The 6000-nt window shown below is 34.4% G+C and overlaps 1 protein-coding gene across 1 annotated transcript in view; it reads left to right on the top strand.

Annotated features, from left to right (window-relative positions):
* Positions 1–2883: 2883 nt before the first annotated feature.
* LOC140139205 (uncharacterized) overlaps positions 2884–6000 on the top strand; it is a 30622-nt gene continuing 27505 nt past the window's right edge. Inside the window, exon 1 of the mRNA XM_072160988.1 lies at positions 2884–3016. The gene's annotated coding sequence lies outside the window, so the exon portion shown is untranslated. The remainder of the gene's footprint in view (positions 3017–6000) is intronic.

The raw sequence follows: 6000 nt of genomic DNA, 5'->3' as shown, positions 1-6000 counted from the left end.
ATATAACCTTTTGGCTTTACGAACCAGGTATAATTTTACTCTCTCATTTAACGCATTTCCTCACCGAGTATTGAAACTATGTTTTTCTTCGGGATCAAATTGTCATGGAAACCCATCCACTGTTGTTGATATAAATAAAATAATAATAAGGCATTTGATCATTATCATGATGTCTTTATCTCTCAGAAAGTGATCTATCTACTACTGTTATAAATCGGTGGAGTGGAAATTCAATTAGGCTAAAATATTTAATAGGCGCTACTAAAATCCATCTGTGTCAGGCGAATGTAAAACATGGTCATTATGAGAGAAAGGAGAATATGATTTATTGACTACTGTTAAAAAGACTTGGTTGTTGGCTTCAATTTAATGCACCTATCCATTACATGTACCTATGTAAGCACTAAACGTTTGACCAAAAACAAAAAAAACAACAAAATACAAAAAAACCCAAAAAAACGTTTAAATGTTGGACCATATAAAGGGTTCAAAACTTGGTTGTTGGCTTCAATTTAATAGACCTTTCAATGACATGTACATATGTAGACACAAAACGTTTGACAAAAAAAAAAAAAAAAAAAAACTAAAAAAAAAATAAAAAACATGAACAAAATATAAATAAACAAAAAAACAAGCAAAAACGTTTAAATGTCGAGTCATATAAAGGGTTTAAAACGTTACATTTAAGAACAGTTTTTTTAATTTGTTTATTCAAAATACTGATATTTTAAATTTCTAAAATGTTGTTGTATGGTTTTTCCATACAAAACATTTCCGCCTTAAACCATTTGCTGGAATGATGTTACTATAATGTTGACTCGCCTTATTCCAGATCAACATTGAACTCAAAACTCTTGCGTTGGGATACACCCCACCCCCGCAGGTGCCACTCCCGCTTGTAGCTGACGCGTATGTAGGACTGTTAAGATCCACATATTCGGCATCGCTATCACACAATACCCAATATATTTTTTCAAATACATGCTCTGTCATCTAAGCTAAAGTCGAACACCTTAATTTTCCATTCCATCTGTCACCCAAAGACCCTTATTTTTCAACTTGAACAGCAAATTTCATTTTATCACTGATTGTGTTGCTTATTTCAAAAATACCAAAGCCATTTGAAACCATTTAGAACTAGGAATTCAATATCAGAGGCTGCTCACCCAGAGATCCCGTTTAAAAAAAAAGTTTTTTCACCATGATATTCTCACCTTTCCGGGTAAGATGATAGGTTAATTTACTTTTCCACCGACCTAAGATTGATCCAAGTCATTTGGGGGCTGAAGCGTTTATATTAAGATAAAGGTTAAAGGAATTGGTGTTTAATGAGAAAATCATATTTTCTATAATATTTCCTATATATGAGTATACCATGTTCTTGTCACACAGTAAGCGTCAATACAAGATACAGGGAAAAACAAGTTCCACATGCCAATTTTAAAATAAAAACTCATTTTGTAAATTTAACATTTTTGGAAATGATCTGCTTCCTTGATATTTACAATAATAGCAATAACAAAGCAAAAGCAATAAAACAAATGAAAAACGTACACAAAATATCTTCCTACAAGAGTAATCATCCATGAATTAACCAGTTTATTATTATGAATTACTTGTCTCCATGGCTGTCTCAGAAAGAAAAAAAGTGGCAATTGAATTGCAATTCAAAATTTAGAGCTCTTATTAATTTCTATTGATTCAAGGTCAGGCTTTCCTAATATACAAAAACTATACATTTCCTAAACATTAGCTCAAATCGATACAGATTGTTCTAAAATCAGTAATGACTGACGAAGATGCGAGCCGTCAACAATATTCCATGTCAAATGATAATAGTTTTGACCTATTTGCTAACAATAGTTTGATCTATTTACAGTGATCAATACAGAACGATTGCACTAATTAAGATAGAAATGGTCTCATATTACTTGTCGTATTAAAATACGCAAACAAAATCTAGAATTACTCGAAGATACAAAAAGATATGTTGCCGCTGAAATTGACATTGATGTTTTATGCTATGTCAACTTGGTATCAACACATTTGAATAAAGAAACGAATTACATCACATTCAATCCTATGACACATTTTTACACCATATTCATTATTATTAGCAGCTGGGGTATCATCCTTTATCTGCGCAAGGTTCCCGTTACTGAACAAATGAAGAGGTTGGATGCAAAACGCGATGTGCGGCATTTTCAAACTTTTTGCGTTAAGGCCACCAATGCCTTATTATGCTAGCTTTAAATTGCCACCCTATATTATTGAAACTATGATCACTAACATCACTATTTTTCTATCATTGTCTTTATATTTGACTAGGTATATTCGCCTAAATTTCAAATAAGAAAAAATAGATATGGAACTCTTCACAATATATGCAACCCATGCGTTTTATAACTTTTAAACCTACCCTACCTCATACACACCCACAAATTATGATAATTTAACTTAAAAATCTAACAGTAACATAAGCATAAATTTATTGATATGTTTGTATGCCTAAAGCAAGGCACGGCTGATTGCTAACGAACGGAAAAAAAAACACATCATGTTTTTAGGTAATTAAAAAGCCATGGCAACATACACGTATCTATCTGTCGATACATAGTCTGTTGCTCACACGATTATGATAATGTTTATTGTAATACCTCGTCTCAATTCCATATATGGTATCAAGCATACCTTAATAGGCCATTGTCGTAATCAGTTGCCAATAGTTTCACTAGCTTCTTGGGGTTTTGGCTGCTTCATCTTCAGCGGCGGTATCATATCGAGTAGGTGAGCGTATCTGGAAAATCATGGATTCTAACAGTTCCTACTGAGCGTTTAAAAGTTCTAAAGTGTAAGTTCCAAATTAGTATCGTATTAAAGTTTTGGAAGCTGTAATTTGAAGGTGGCGCCTTATTAGGTGACTTTTGGAATTGAATAAACATAAAAGTGGGGTTTACAAAAAAATCGCCTAAGAAGTAGGAAAACTGGCGGAAATGTTGAACATTACTGATAAAAGGTGAGTTTTTCATACTGCAGTAAAATGGACGATTTTTTTCAAGGTAAGGTGATTATAATTCTGATTAAATTATCGGTAATATAGCATATCAATGGTGACGAACATTTTTATATAACAAATAAGGAATTACTCAGACCGCAGATTAAATGTTAGGATATTCTGTATGTGCCGATTTTGGAGGCCATTCAATAACACGTACAGATTTGACTTTTAAGTAAACTTGAACCATTTTGAAACTTTTTGACGACTCAACAATAACATTAATACAAAGCTTTTTCTTTATGTATTTTTAAATCTCGCCCTACTCGGCGATATTTTCTAACACGAACTACGAAGGGGTGGTGCAACCGTCATATTTTGTTATATTTGGTACCAATGTACGCTCGTACCAAGCACTATCAAATTAAATAAAAGCATTTACCCGTAATTTCACTATCACTTCATAATGTGAGTGTTGCCTCGATTTTTACACCGAATACCAAATTTCCATATACCTAATAATATCAAAAGTACGCAACGGAATAATCATTAATGTTACTGCAGAAACTTGTCGTCAATCCCCACTCCAATATGGTCGACTTTGATGCTCATCAGTCCTACCTTGGTGTGTTAGCCCTAGAACTACTGAGCCATATTTTGTAACAAGGACTACGAACATGCGATTTTCACCAAATTCTTCTCCTAAATATAAAAGGCAATGACTATTTCAACCTAACTAACAAGTAAAAAGTCAGTTGTTCTTTGAATAATTTTACAAGAGCGAAATGAAAATTATGGATTTTACTGTATGAACTAATGGTTGGCCTCACCACCCCCTATGTTCATGTTTGATGATCGGTCCTACCCCCGGGTAAGGTGCTGGGGTATAAAATTTATCGCTAAAATGAGCGCAAAGGGTGGATCTAGGATTAGCTTAGGTCGTAAACACACGCGTTTCTTTGTGACGGTAACCCCCTTATGAGCACTAAGGATGGATGGCATGCGATTAGCATAAACAAAAACGTTTTAGTGTGGCGGGTGAAAAACCTTAAGTCGACAACCCCATCCCACGCTCCGTAGTACGAGGGTAAATGACAATTCTGCTGGAAGTTATCGCGCGTTGTCAACATGGTCCCCGATATTGTCAGTCGCATTATTTCAATAATTTCAAGACCTATTCTAGTAATAAGTGGATAATTGATTACAAGCTAGCGATTTGAAGTTCCTTATATTCAACGCACCACACCCCTCCCCAGGTCTTGAGAGCTGCACAGAATTCACCGTACGTTGGTCATGCCTGTATTATCATAATAGAACAATAACACATTGTCAAAATATATATTTAAAAAAAACATTAAGTAGCTAAGGGGTATTCTCTAGGACTCATGATTTGTTTTTTGCACGCTTGTACAAACGCACATAAAAGCATTTAAAGGAAGTCTCCGGCAATCACAACATTATTCCTTATATGTTAGAAAAATAATTATCAAGCACGAATCACATGGTTTTATTTAAAAGAAACTCATAGTGACCATAAAAACGAATAAAAACATCCGTTTCTCAACACGCGATATTCAAAATTCCCGGGCGCCGAGTGCAATGACGTCCCAGTAATACAATGAAGGCTGACGACAATTGAACACAAATAACCATTACGTCATTGCACTTAGACATTTTCGGCGCGGGAATTTTGAATATCGCGTGTTGAGAGCCGACTGTTTTTATTCGTTTTTATGGTCAATATGAGTTTGTTTTAAATAAAACAATAGGATTCGTGCTTGATAATTATTTTTCTAACATATAAGGCATAATGTTACGATTGCCGGAGTCCCCCTTTAAACCGGTTACTTCCATTTATTTATGTCCCTGTTCTGGTAAAAATATAACGGAAAAATAAAGAACAAACATGGTTTATAGAATATGACCATAATATTCCGTACAGGAGTGTGAATTTCAACAAGGGGTTATCTGAAAAGTAGCTCTATTTGAAACTACACCCCGTGTGTGGGGAGATTAAGTTAATGTCGTCCACCTGATAGGGGGTCTATGGATTGCAACTAGAATACCCAATGGTATCATTTCTATCATCTATGCTCATCTTATAAATATAAATCGGCATAAATGCACACAGTATATGATTAAAACTACTAAATAGCTGAATCTCTTTATTCATAATAATATCAAGATTCAACTTTCCCCTTAATGTCCACTTGGACACATTTTGCTGTGTGTGTTTTCTGTATCTTGCATAAATTGAGTCTCCCCGCCACATTTCCTCTGAATGGTGTAAGATTCATTTTTTGGCCTGAGATGTTACACCACTGAAGAAGACACATATTTACTACTTAATCGGTAATGCGATTGACTAAGCGTCGCGGCTCGTTAAAAAGAGGGGAATAACATGACGTTTGATGTTTAAACAGCCATCAAAATCGTCTTTTAATTTCATTTAATTCCGTTCGTTCTGAATAATATACTCGTGGCTGGATAATATTAAATATTACAGAGCCCAAGGCATATGTTGTTTGATTACCATGGAAATATTGAAAATATTGCCATTTGCTTGGTAACACTGTTTTCGCACCAATAAACTTCATTTTGTAATTATGCTAATGGTTATCATACCAGCACGTATTACATGCTTTCAATGAGTATAACTATCTTGTAATTATAATAATTTCAGTTTTAATGTCTGCCAACATAAATTGGCTGGTTGGAAAGTCAACGAAAATAATTGCCTGATTCCTCTGGCTGGGGAAAAATAGGTTGACCGTCATTATTTTGTACGACAAGCCCTCAAATTACTGAATTCTAATACAAAATCATGCCAGTGTTTCCAGAAGAAGAAAGCTGCTTAAAATGATTAAAAATGACTCGATCTCTCCTATTTGTTCGTGAATTTCAATAAATAATGGGTCATGGGGGTGATAGAATTCTCTTCGCTGTGGCAGTAGCGATTTAACAGTATTAGTTATTATAGCGATGGGTCAAAACTATTTCAGAAG

Source organism: Amphiura filiformis, chromosome 2, assembly GCF_039555335.1.
Source record: "Amphiura filiformis chromosome 2, Afil_fr2py, whole genome shotgun sequence".
Classification (NCBI taxonomy): domain Eukaryota; kingdom Metazoa; phylum Echinodermata; class Ophiuroidea; order Amphilepidida; family Amphiuridae; genus Amphiura; species Amphiura filiformis.
Note: the sequence above shows the minus strand (reverse complement) of the source record. Positions and strands in the feature narration are given on the sequence as shown.